Source organism: Gigantopelta aegis, chromosome 6, assembly GCF_016097555.1.
Source record: "Gigantopelta aegis isolate Gae_Host chromosome 6, Gae_host_genome, whole genome shotgun sequence".
Classification (NCBI taxonomy): Eukaryota; Metazoa; Mollusca; class Gastropoda; order Neomphalida; family Peltospiridae; genus Gigantopelta; species Gigantopelta aegis.
This window is the reverse complement of record NC_054704.1, coordinates 62,442,883-62,457,171: the sequence shown is the minus strand read 5'-3', so window position 1 is coordinate 62,457,171 and position 14,289 is coordinate 62,442,883. Positions and strand designations below refer to the sequence as shown.

At 35.5% G+C, this 14,289-nt stretch overlaps 1 protein-coding gene across 4 annotated transcripts in view; it reads left to right on the top strand.

Moving 5' to 3' along the window:
- The first annotated feature begins 3,249 nt into the window (after positions 1-3,249).
- The window catches only part of LOC121374906 (protocadherin-17-like), a 56,170-nt gene continuing 45,130 nt past the window's right edge, over positions 3,250-14,289 (top strand). For 2 of the 4 annotated variants that reach the window (XM_041502031.1, XM_041502034.1), the window contains exon 1: positions 3,419-3,554. The gene's annotated coding sequence lies outside the window, so the exon portion shown is untranslated. The other 2 variants (XM_041502032.1, XM_041502033.1) reach the window with 2 other exon arrangements.

The window sequence follows — 14,289 nt, the reverse complement described above, 5'->3', positions numbered from 1 at the left end:
CTAGAAATTTCCATTGACTGCACGTCCCAGATTTTCAATGTGTAGATTGCTCATTTAGAAGTGCTTGCTGGGCAAGTAGCAGGATGCCACAGAGGGTGAAGATGACTGGCCGATAGTGGTTGACATCTCTGACGGGTTGACCATCAAGCCAGGGAAGATGTCGTTTGCAATCAGCAGTAACCTGACAATAAATGAAGAGTCTTAATTTTACTATTATATATAAAGTGTCCCCCTTGACTTCTAACTGATCGACAGCAGGGCTTATTTGTTACCATGTACAAAGGTTAATGATAGTATTTTAACACTGGTATTTATGGATGTTGACCACATGGGGCATGGTGTCACATCCGGAATTGTCAGTTTGTAAACAGATGGACATATCTGAGGGATTTTTCAGAGATGGTCATTTGTTCTGTTCTTGTCGCATTAAGACTAGGGACCTCACAACTATTGAACTGTTTGTCAAGATCATAAGCATATGACAGGTGAGAAAATATCAACTTTATTTAATGTTGATGATAATTAAATTCTAATCGGCAGTGTCTAATGAAATTGCTTCAGTTAGGTGCTATCACAGGTTGAACCTTTGTCCCCCAAGAATTTGTTTAAAATATATTTTCAAGTGGAGGATTGCTCTACCTTGCCCCCTATAAAGTTAGCTCTTCAGTCTAGACCCCAAACATTTTATAGTTTTATGACGACTGTTGACACTTATGCATATAAGTTTAATAGTAGCTTTCATCGTAAACTCTTTCCATATGTGTTTTATTTACCTGTATATAACAGCCACCTGTCCATATTGGCCACTTTTGACAGGTCACTTGAGTAGTCATTATATACAGTTTAGACTATAGATATGATATTTATATATGAAGTTTAATCATTTATCGCTTTGTCAAATAGTCAAATAATATATATATTTTTATATACATAAATTTTAACTAAAAAGATATCTTTCATTTAAATTAAATAAATATTTATCATTGAGCATGTACAGTACAAATAATTATTTTTCTTATTAGATTGTGAAATTGACTAATATGTTATTAATGCTAGAATCGAGTAAATTCAGAAACTATTTCCTACTCTAATGTTTGATAACTAGTCCACTGGCAGTTTATGGTTTTCCTGACTGAAGAATTGCGTGTACAACAGCCATAAAGATGGATCAAAGTTAATTAAATAATTATTAGTAACTATAACAACAGACAGGCTGCACTTTGTGATATAAAATGACAATACATAGTTGCTAATGTAATGTTCTTCTCTTTCCGGCAGCAGGTTTATTTGATGTTATTTCAAGGTTCAGGTATAATGGACAGAGTACAATGAATTGGAAGTTTAATTAGAAACAAAATATCTAACAAATGCATATCCATGGGTGTGGAACCAGGTGTAGTTAATCTGCATGTATTGTCGGAGAAATAATGCAAACCTGTTGTAAATCACTTTGAGTTTTGTGTGTTTGTCAAGAGGTATAAGGACTTTAAAAAAAAAAATTGTTTCAGTATCAAGAACCTTGGTCCTCTTCATCATGTAATCCTGCCAAAAACATTTGGTTTGCATTCCAATACTGGCTCCTACTAAATTTCTCTTTCATTGACCACTAACAGTTGACCTGCTGTCCTGGACAATTGAGGTGTATCCAGTACAGTGTTTTTGAACATTACGTGGATATAAGCACTGAAGTAAATTAATATAGCCTTTCCTTTCCTGGATGGAGGAACTGGCGAAAGTTGACACCCGTGCCCATGACAGGCGTGTGCTACAACAGCTTGTTCTGAATACATGTGCACATTAAATTCTATGGCCATATTGTTATATATCCGTATGCGCCATTGCTAATTGTCACTAGACACTAAACGCCAACACGCTCATTCATTATAATAGCGCACAAAACTAAGTGCGCTTTATTAATAACCAATCAGAATCATACATGTGTTTTAGTCTTGATAACAATTATCGTATACATTAGTTTTGATTAGAATGATTGTAAGCATTGTAAATTAGTCTCAGTAACGTTAATACATATGACCATTAAATTAGCCAGTTTGCAGTACTGCTTGTCCATGTCTGTACAGATGCTCTGTACATGTATTTACAAATCTTAATCGTATTACATTTAATGTGGGAAAATTCATGAACATTACAGTTATATTACTTGGTAGAAAACCAACTAATTGATATGAAATTAATTTTTGTTTCCCACATTATTTGATTGAGGTAGGATCTTGTACTATCATTAACTGCTATAGTACAGCAAAATTTAAGGCATTGCAGTTGTATCTCACATGCTACCAGCCTCAGTGGTGTAGTGGTTATGCCATCAGGCTAATAGGTACCGGGTTCACATCCCACTACCAGCTACCGGATGTATAAGTACAAAAATATCATGTCATAATTACCATTTGTGACATTCAAATAGCTGCCATTTAATAAATGTACTCTAGTGGTGTTATTAAACAGAATAAACTTTAACTATACTATAATAAATAATTCTATACTAACATGTAAAACTGACGAATGAAAATGTTTCAGTTACGTAACTTTTTATAATAACAGGAAAATAGCTAACATCACTGAAAACCCCACTACTTATTTTTAATTAATTAAACTGGGAGAATAAAGGGTAAAATATCCAACTGTTACCCCTGTCCCCTATTGTTAGGGTTGTGGTTATTTTAAGTCTTGGGTTAGGGTTAATTTTTGGGTTAGGAGTAACATTTAGATTTAAGGTTAGGGTTAGGGTTAATTCTACATGTAGATTTAGGGTTAGAGTTAATGTTAGGGTTAGTTTTTGGATTAGGGTGAGGTTCCCTGTTTATACATGTATCAGTATAATGGAGGGGGGGGGGGGTAAATGGTAGAAATCTTTCCGAATAAAGATGCTGTTTCACAAAAACTTGTGGAATAGATTTTGTATGTGTTATTCTTCTGTGAGGTAAACAAATCAACATCTTTAATGTGTTGGCCTTTGACATTGTATTCTTAATTATTAACCATATATGCTGATAGACATTGATTTCGCTGTTACACGAATGTGTTTCATATCTATGATGTCTATGAGGAAACAACAGTAGTGAAATGTGTTGTCTTTACTGAGGTCTGTTCCTTGACAACCACAACACAGTACGCACCGGAAGTCCTACCAGCTGCTTGCAAAGCATCACAGTATTTACTGCACACAAAAAACATTACAATTATCGGACATTAAATAATTGAGTGAACTGGGTGAGTCTGGGAAAATCTACTGCATCAACTGGCTATTGGTGGCTGGCGTGCGGCATCTGTTCAAGCGAGAAGACAGTACAGCGAGTGGCATTCACGTATAATGATTGAAATTTACAGAAAACATCTATTATCGAGCTTCGGGTGATCATTGGAGGTGAACATCATTCAGGTGTGTCTTGTTCACCCACATTGCGTTTTGTTCTTCTAGAATGACTAGTGTCATTTAAAAATCACAGAGATGACTGTGTAGCTGTGTCATGTCTAATAATGGTATACGAACACTGTTTCTGTCATTGCAAATCTCATACAGGATTTTATTACAGGTAGGAGAATAGTTATTTAGTAAAATTTTGAACTGATGTTGCCAGGTGTTTGTCAACTCGGGACTCAACCTGGATAGGTGTGGTTTAGGTTGTATTCATAAATTTACAGTATTTTCTGTGTGGCTACATTAAAATTATTTGGCCAATATATTTTGTATCCCATTTTTATCAAAATAATTTGGCTACTGATGGTATTGTAACTTGTAAACCACTGGATGTTTGTTTAAGCTTACAATTGTTTTATTATCTATCTATGATATGATATCTGAATAAGAAATTGTCACATACTTATTAGTGAAATATACCACAGTATAATCAATTGGGTTTTTTTTCCACTTATTTATTAAATATTGATAAAGAAAGACCCAGTTAATAAGGATAATCAATTTATAGTAACAGACATAAATCCATTTCAATAATCTTCTTACAAATTTTGAAAATTATTTAAATTAAATCCACAAAACATTATTTGTTTATATGGTTTTTAAATGTTGCAGTTTATGCCAAAATATGTGTTCCTTTGAAGAACAATACAAATTACAATACACACACTATTAACTGCTTTAGTAGACTACATGTGTCAGAATGACACATTATATACACTGAATTTTATATCGGTATGTCATCATAATGTAATCATACAATCATTCATTACAAAATGTTGATATGATAATATATTTCAGAAACATACAAACAAAAATGGCATGAAAGTGAAAGTTTTGTTAACACTGGTTATATCAATATAAAGCAAGAAATAACATGTTCTGTTGATATGCTGAGGTAAATTATGTCGCTATATATTATGGCCATTCTATGCCACCATACATGCCTGTGAAAAATGTAAGTAATGTGATTACAAATAGCATTTATGTGATGGTCAAATCACAGTTTTAATACACTTGTCTAAAGACATTTGAAGGACATTCTAGGCCCAATTCTGCTCCAGATGATCCAGTTGCCAGTGGTCTGTTTTATCATAAAATTAACATACTCAGTGTTTGGCACATTTCTCACAAAGGCCGTCATAAAGGTGTACAAAGAAGATCTATACCAGATGTGGAAATCTAAGCCATTAATAAATTGTGAATATAAGTAACTGCTCATATTTTATTAACAGTCTTAGCTACACAGTATACCCTGATGGCAGTTTACAAAAGGTGTCTGGTTTTGCTTCACTTGGTTGGCACTTATTCATTTCTGTACTGGTGTAGACATGTTCTGTGTTCCTACAGGCAATTGTTATTTGATAATCTACAGTACAATTAAGACACCTGATCTGTTATCAGATAGGTTAAGAATATATGGTATATCTTATGTCTTGTACCTGCTTGGGCAATATACATGTCTGCATAATTATGCATTACTGTAATAAATAATTGATGTGGAGCATACATTCAATATAAATTGAAGTCTTTAAATCCCCTCATTATAGTGGAGTGGTTTAGGTCCAAATTTGGGTGATATTGTGACACGTTGGCCCAAAACACCATTATATAGCACGTTTGTAGATTATCAGCACACAATTGTTTTGATAGGGGGCCACCCAATTTTAGAGAGCAAGGTCAAATTTAGACACTAGAAAAGCAGTTTTAAAACACAAAACTGAGCATAATTGTACTTTAAAACCATAAAGAATATTTATTATGGAGCTTTCCACTTTTAAAGGTCATTATTAGTTAATGTCAAATTAAAATGTATCACATTGGCTGACAAAATATGAAAACTGCTATTTCTCACTTAAGCCATGTGTTTTGACTTTAGTGGTAATAAATTGCATTTATATTAATTAACCTCTTGCTAACTGGAACATTGTACCATCATTGAATCCAAGATGAACATCAAAATGGTCGCCTATAATAACCAAATAAAGAGTTCGTTTGGTGGCAGGAAACTGCATGAAGCTTGCAGTTTAGTATCCACAACTGTTCTTTGTTGTTTTTGGAGGTACGGATTGTGGATCTGAACAGTGCAAACTTAGCAGTTTTTGGCATTTTTCAATATTCAAGATGGCTGCCAAAAGAGAACTGGCAATATCTCTGATACTTGCAATTACCCGTGAAAAACTTAGGTCAAGGACGAGGAATTCAGTTTGAACTACCACCAGCTACTTAAGACATCATATAATCCATGGTGGCCCTGACTATAGCAGCTAGAACAGGAATATTGCATTTATTTTCATTTTACATCAACTAAGCATGATTTTTGTGTTGGTGAACAAATTCATTAATAACAACCTTCTGCTAACTGAAATATTGCACAATCATTTAAATCCTGGATGGCCACAAAAATAGTCGTAAGAAGTTGCTGTATTCTGGCTTCTATTTTATTTGCACACGCACACACGCGCGCGCACACACACACACACACACACAAATTAAAAAGAAAAAAAAGAAGATAATAATAATTCTTCAAATGCAGGGTCAAATGCAGGGTTTTAGTATACAAGAAATTCACCTATTGTGTTAACTCTCTAATAAAAATAATTTTTATCTACTGAATCCAAGATGATTACCAATATAGCTGCAACAACAAAGAATGACCATGTGATGAATAGGTTTTAATCCATTTGTGGTAAAATTATCTAAAGTACAATGTAAAATAAAAATTCTTAAGCTGATGGAGTGCACCAGTCTGGAAAATAATACTGCATCATATAGACCAAGTCTATATTGCGAACCTTACTCAAATAGGCAATGAATGATGTTTAGGTAAGAACTGGAATTGATTTTTATAACCATTCCTATATTCTGTCTCTCTGTAATAAGTATGCACTTCATTAACCATGACAATTTGTCTCAGCAACAATGTAATTTGCCCAACATCAACTTAGCTCATGAAAATATACTAGTGGAAAAAAGTAACACTGTATGGTTATCATGTTGATAAAAAAATAATTTCAAGACATAAAACGATAAAATGATCATATAGCATTATTTATTAGGCAATTAAGCAAAACGTCAATTCATTTAAAATGTCACAGCATCCGTCATTTCATCGGTATTGGGGATGAAAGACATGGGGGGTAAAAAAACAGTTCACAAAGTTAATAGCGTGTATGGCCACCGTTTGCGTTGATGCCTACCAAATTGTTGAAGAATGCCTGGGGAATGCCGTTCCAGATCTGTACTAACGTCTGACCAAGCGCTCTCAACGTCAGCGGCTGGTTAGGCAGTGCACGTACACGACGTTGCATCTCATCCCAGACGTGCTCGATTGGTGCAAGATCGGGTGAAACCGCAGGCCACTGCAACACATCGATGTTCTGCTGTGCTAGAAAATCCATTACCACCCGGGCGACGTGAGGTCTAGCATTGTCATGCTGAAGCGTGATGTGACGTTGCTGTCCTTGCACAAATGGGATGACGTGAGCCTGAATAATGTCGTCACGGTAGCGTACAGCGTTCAAATTGCCATCGATGACCACAAGAGGTGTTCGTCCAGTTGACGTGATGCCACCCCAAACCATGACACTGCCTCCGCCAAATGCACGTCGCTCCACAACACAGGCGTCACTAAAACGTTCTCCAACACGACGATACACTCTTGAACGGCCGTCACTGCTGTCCAAGTGAAACCTGGACTCGTCCGTAAACAGTATACCCGCCCAGTCACGGTGATTAAAGTGCAAGTGTCTTCTACACCAAGCCAAACGTGCTACACGATGACGTCTTAGCAAAACTGAACGGACAGCCGGGCGTCGCGGACGGATACCATGTTCACGTAATCGATTCCGTACAGTTCTGGGATTAATGGCACGCAATCCAGGAATGGTCCGCGCTGTCAGACTTGCCGTTTGGAATCGATTCCCGAGGTGCACGAGTCTGATGTGGTTGTCCTGCTGTTTTGACATCACGCGTGGACGGCCTGCACGTTGTTGGTCTCTGACATTACCAACATGTTGATAACGTCTCCACAAAGCCTGAATAATGTTTATGTGTACACCAAATTGCGTAGCGACAGCGCGATGGTGCATACCAGCCTGGATCATGCCAATTGCGTGAAGGCGGTCATTTTCGTTTAGCCTGGGCATTGCTCTGCTACAATTTTCAACAGAAATAACCTGCTTTTCTGTACCCCCGGTTGGCATGCAATGACCCGACAGTTGAAAAGTCGACAAAAACTTGAAAAGTAACATGTTGGGAGAAAAAAATGGGAAAAACATGTTCATGTCCCAGAAGCAAAACTGCACGTGCAAATACGGCATTGACCCAGCTATTGTGTGGCGGTGCGTTCACTGGTAACATGTACAAAACATCAGGCTAAAATATTGAGCGGTTTTATTTTCATCCGATTTTTTAGGTTACACAGTTACTTTTTTCCACTAGTATATTAGTTACTACTATATGTATCCAGTTATACTTATAATACTACTATAAATAGCTATATATTTAAAGGATACAAATGTCAATGAAAGGGTTTTTGCCAAAAAAAATCTATTTTGAAAGTGCACACCCAACGACAGGTGTTCTAACAATGTATACACACACACACAATAAACCTCACCATGAGCATGTATAATCAGGTTATATATCTGCATCAAATCAGTTGCTTGATTTCAGAGGATACTGGCTTCACTCCACATGGAATAGTTGTTGTTTTGGAAGTGATATAAATGCTTTATTTTTGTCACTACTCAGTCTGTAGCATGTGGCAACAAATTATGTACTTTCTCTGATTATTTATCCATACCAGCATCTAAGTCCTCAAGTTTAATAATTTAAAAATCTTTAGGCAGAATTTTGACAACAATTGCTTTCATAACTCTTTTATATCATAGCAGCAATGTCAGTCTGAAAAGGCTCATGTAAGAAAATGAGATGCAAACTTCATTTTCTTTGCTGTTTTCCCCATTGATCATTGCCATTTTTACCAATAGCCTATATGTGGACTGAAACAAAAAAATGCAGCTCTGAAATCATGCAACTAATTCTGTGTGGTTTCATAAAAAAAATTGCCCTTTTTTGAAAGCAAAATGTTGTTATCAGTTAAGTTACCATATAGTTTTCTATAGCTGTCTATAGGGTGTATACTACCAAATCAAATCCCATAGACGACAATAGTAACATATGTGGCTAAAACTCCTACCTGCAATGTATCAACCAATATAAACGCCACGGATATAAATACTACTACCCCTTACACTTAAAATGAATCAGAAAAAAAATGGGGGTCAAGCTGCTCGTTTCTGAGATAACGGGTAGCGTCTATGACTACCCTAGTTTCGCACAAAATTCGAGTACTTTTTTTTACAGGTACCCCATACATGTTTCAAGCACAAGGCTACTTGACACATTGGTACTAGATGAAATAAAATTGCAATTTTTTTTTACCCAGATGAAACTATTATTTTTTTACAACCAACACACACACATTTATAACCAATCACAGGACTTGTGGTGTTCACTTCTCTATTAAAAGTTCGGTGCACCTCGCACTTTGACCCAGCCAGAAGTTATTTGGTTTAGTACTACCTATAGTGCTAATTAAAGCAGCAGGCTTACACTGTTGTAAGGAGGAAGAAAGCAAAGAGGTTCTATATGTCAATGAAATGTTTACATCATAAGGCCATTGATCATTAGGTGCTGAATTTTCAAAAGAAAGAACTATCTGTTGGCAACAACCCTTTTTATCTTGTAAATATATGACATGTTACAGTAAGAAATGTTAATGTTGGATGACTTAGTGTTTCTGAGACCAATTGTCTTGGTCAACAAAATGATAAAAACTAAACTTTATTTACTTGTATTTTCATGCATATATATGCACATGTATCACAGCAATGTTGGCACTGTGAACTGCTTGGTCCATATCATGCATCTGGACTTGTAGATATTTCAAAAATGAATTGGTGCATCATAAAACTTGGCAGCTGATTTCAAAATGATTGTCTTTGATAAAAGCGTTTGAAGTAAATTGTTGTAGAAGTATAAGAAAATATTAATTGTTAACGTAATATTGGATCACCTATGCCAGTTAAAGGTTGGTTTTGAGACATCACCAAGCAAAATCAAGTTGGCAAATAAAATAAGTTTAATTCATTATCATTACTATATGAAATAAATGATTTCTGAATATCTGTAATGATTGTACGTGTACCTGCAATATTAACTACCCCATAGAAGTTGTCGACAACTCGGAAGACATGAAAAAACAATGCAATTTTAAGTAACTGCATGTATTTTGTTAACATATAGTATTTTAGTAGGACTAGTGTTATAAGCTGGATCATCGGTGTCACCTTTACCCCATTTCTAATTGTGTGTATGTTTAATAAAATACACATTCAAAAGATACACACTGCTGGTCGAATTCAAATATTTCTCATGATGTTTTTAAATGAAACAAAACTGAATGCATATTATGATAATAACACAAGTTTTTGGTTTTTAATTTCTTAACAGTGACTGATTAATACATATACATTGTACTGGTACTAAACGTATAAAAGGCTTGAACCTGTTGATTTTTTATGTTGTATGGCAACTGGTTAGAAATGGGTTTTTTAAATCTTTGTACAGTACGTGTTATTCTTCAGTGAAAAGGTCTTTGTTGTTGAAAGGTCTTCTATTTACATTCAGGTGCTTTATGGATAGGACTGAGTTGTGTACTAAATGTGATGATAAACGTTGGGTGTAAAGCAGCTGGCTGTTACAGAAACTCGTCTTTCAAACACTCTCATCAAGCGGTTACGGTCTGCTGCTTTTTTGTGTCATATCATTGATTTGCTTGTGGGACAGACATCTGAAACGGAAACATGCTTGGCAGATGCATTTTGTAGGCATCATGTAGCTAATTATAAAAATGTACTTTCAAAATATCTCTTTACTAATTGATATAGCATTTCGGAAGAGGTGATGTTCAACCATAAAGGGTGTTTATAAAGAGACTGTTAAAGTTTGTCATCTTTTATTCATACATAATCGTGTTACATCAGAATTGAAAGGACATTGTAACTTTATAAGTACTGGAACAAAGAACATGCTCATTTCCATGAAGAAAAAAAAGGATTAAAAGTTTCAGCTTCATGTGTGTGCAGTGCCTGTTGACGCCTGCTGTAAATAGTGTTGAAAAGGTATTTATTATTAATGTGACACATTTTTTATACTGATACAGTCATCTCAAGTGATATCACTGTTGTACTTTTTTAAACTCTTCTTTTTTTTTTTAGCTCTTAATAGATGAATATTGTTGTAGTGTTGTGTGAAAGGCTAATTTAAAAGATTTTAGATTTAGGATCTGTTACAATGTTTGACATAACACTGTTGGTGTTAGTGAGCAATGTTCCTTGTTTGTCTGTTGCTGTATTTGTGTTGGTAACTGTACCACCAACCATACTAGATTGATCTGGATATTTTAAATGTTAATTCTGTGTATCTTGGGAAAACATTGGTCTATTTGAATAGGGGTGATTCAGTTGAGTATCTGCAGTATGAGAGAGTATTAAATATTAATGCCAACACAGTTTTCAAACTTGGTGTACACTGAAGATGTATGTTAATGCTGTGTTGTCCCCAGCTCACATCATGAGGTTCCAGTACATGCTGTATTGATAGGATCTTGCCTGAGTTGTTATTTCTCTCTTGTAACCATATTGCTAATATATTTTCCAATATTTGTGTTTTTTAGTTCACTGTTCTTACCTCTAGTTAATAAAGGACTGATATATAACTTACCGTATTGTTCCTATTTGTAGCGCCTCCTCTAATATAAGCGCCCCCTATGATCACGAGAATGTATCATGAGACGGTACCCGTAAAATAGTAAAACTGGCTTACCTGACTGCCGACTTGCAATGATTATAATCGGTAAACAAATAAAATCCAAACAGGTGAAGCACTGCGACACTAGTATGGGCGAACAGTATGTCACACATGTCGTTTATCAAATGTATGTCGCGGTTATCTCCACGCAGAATGAACGCACGACACTCCGTTAACGCTGTTCAAAACCGGAAGTACAAACGTACCGGTAGGTATTTACACCGACACCGTAACACTGTTTAAAAAACGGGTAAATGATAACTTTAACTAAACTGCAAACTGCAAACTGGAGTCAAATGTCAACAATTTAACTTTAACTAAACTTAAAACTGGAATCAAATGACAATAATTTGTGTACAAGAAACGTCACTGGTGGAGTGACTCGGCGGCAAAGCTTTTGATGTCTCAGCGAGCCAGACACATTGACAGTTTGATACGAGGATTTTTCACACGTATTACGAAACGTGGTCTAGTACTCTTAATTAGCGCGCCCCCTTTGTGTTTTGCATCGCGTCCAGGCGCTACAAATAGGAACAATACGGTAAGTAACAACACATTCTCCTGAGATGCAGTAGATTTTATGGACAATGCCTCTTATTTTCTCTTCCATAAAACTATAAAACCAGTAATAATAATAATATAATAGTCATTATTGAATCTGTGTATTATGGAGGCAAGAAGTAGCCCACTGGGAAAGCGCTCGCTTGGATGCGCAGTCAGTTTGGGATCGATCCCTGTCAGTTGACCCATTAGGCTATTTCTCGCTTCAGCCAGTGCACCACGACTGGTACATCAAAGGCTGTGGTATGTACTACCCTGTCTGTAGGGTGGTGCATATGAAATAACCCTTACAGAGTTTATATAATATTGATATTAGATGAAAAAAAGTCTAAGGTATAGAGAAGTCTGTCCATTTTGTGATTTATAATCAAGAATGGCTTTTTTGTAATCAACTGTCACAAAATGTATTGGGCCATCAGATGATTTGTTGATAAGTTTATCTTGGCTTGATGAAGTAAAAAGGTGAGATATGAGTCATTCTATGTCAAATCAACAAATTTGTACCAAACATGCCTCAGTTATCCACATGAACAAATGTCAAGTTTGAGTTCTGTATTTCAAATAGTTTTGAAGTAATGGACATTTTCCTGCTATATTTCAAGACCTATTATCTCAGGACATAATGGACTTAGAGCCCTGAAATTTTGCATGAGCACTAAAGAGGTTTATAACAGACTGGTGCTTTTCCGTCATCATACTGAATGACTGAATACAAATGAAAAATGTCAAAAATGCAAGTTTATTTCACGAGCACCCATTTTCCAGACTCTAAAACAATGTCTTACACACATAACATTTTCTTTCTATGAAGTCCACCCCAATCACTGTATAACTGTAAAGTGTTATATCTATGTGCAGTTTAGTTATGGAATAACACCCTTCCGAAGTCAGACAAATGTCAGATTGGGAACATTTTCGATGACAAAAAACCCAGTGTGGGTCAACTTCAAAAATCCTGAAACTTAGCTCAATTTATAGCCAGTGTGATGTAGTTTGTGTGTGCCAAATGTCATCATCTATATAGAAGCCCTTCTTGGGAAATATGTTTTTCAATTATGCATGATTTCAGCATCCGTAAAGCATTTCTGAGGGTATAACTAGTTGCATTATTAAAATATTTTCTCATTGTAAAACTTATGACATTTCAGAAATATAATGGATTGTGTGTGTGTGTGTGTGTGTGTGTGTGTGTGTGTGTGTGTGTGTGTGTGTGTGTGTGTGCGCGTGCACGTGCATTAATGCTTGCATGTGTGTATGCAGTATTATATGAAAGGATGAATGAATGGATGTATATGTATGTATTTAGTACCATGTAAGAGTGTCATGTAGTCTTTATTAAGTTACCAGCAATTCATCCTTAGAAACAGTTTGTTATAGATCTTTCATCCATTTTATCCAGACAATTCTGGCAGCCATTTGTTGTGGTTGGTGCATTTAGTAGGCAGAGAATACACTGGAGTGACAGGTAGCAGATGTCTTCTCTTTCTGGCCAATGAAATGATCTTGCTGGACCATGAAGATGCATGAATGAAATTTGAAAATTTTCATGTTCCTCGGATATATCTCATATATGACCAACCCACCACTTTCCATCATAGAGACAGGCAACATACTTTCCAATTTCACACTGTTTCCAGCTGACAGGCAGTACTGGTTTTTGATTTCTAACATCCTTATTTATTACTGTTAGTAGATCTATCTCAAATGCTTGTTCATCTCCTGATAACCTTCACATTCAGTGTCATTTTCCAGAATGTTCAACATTTTATGACAGTTGTAACAAAGTTTTTGACCTGGCTTTAAAGAAATCCCTTCAGTGTCATTCAGTGTTTCAGTGTCTTTCACTGTAAGTTTTTTAAGACCCTTAGTCAAGATGTATTGTGAACCTTCCTGGGATCACAACATGATTTCTGGAAGAAGACATATTTGGTGATATGGATTTGCTTATGGTTTTCTACAGAACTTAGTTTGATGACATTCATTGTCTTCAGATCCATAAGTACAAGGAGGTAAACATGTAACCATACTTGCCAAATGATATTAATCACTAACTTCTAATGTTCTTGGTAACAAAAAAACAACACATTTCACCAATGTCAATCTGGAATATTTGGACATGTTGTCTTGGGAAATATCCTAATGTATACTTTCAGTTTGTGAGGTTTCTAAACAATTTTTTTGTACTCGTAGTCATACTATACATGCAGTAGTAAAAATACTTCACTGATTCCAACTCAAAGGGGTTAAATGAGCTTATGTTTTTGGTGTTACTGAAGAAAATATTTCATCCTGTAAACAATTACTAATCTTAAATCTATATAAGTAGCAAAATAACTGAAATGTGGCTGCTTTATAATGAGCAAATATATTAACAATGTAACTGGTTATATATTATAATCCTCAGAAATGCTTTG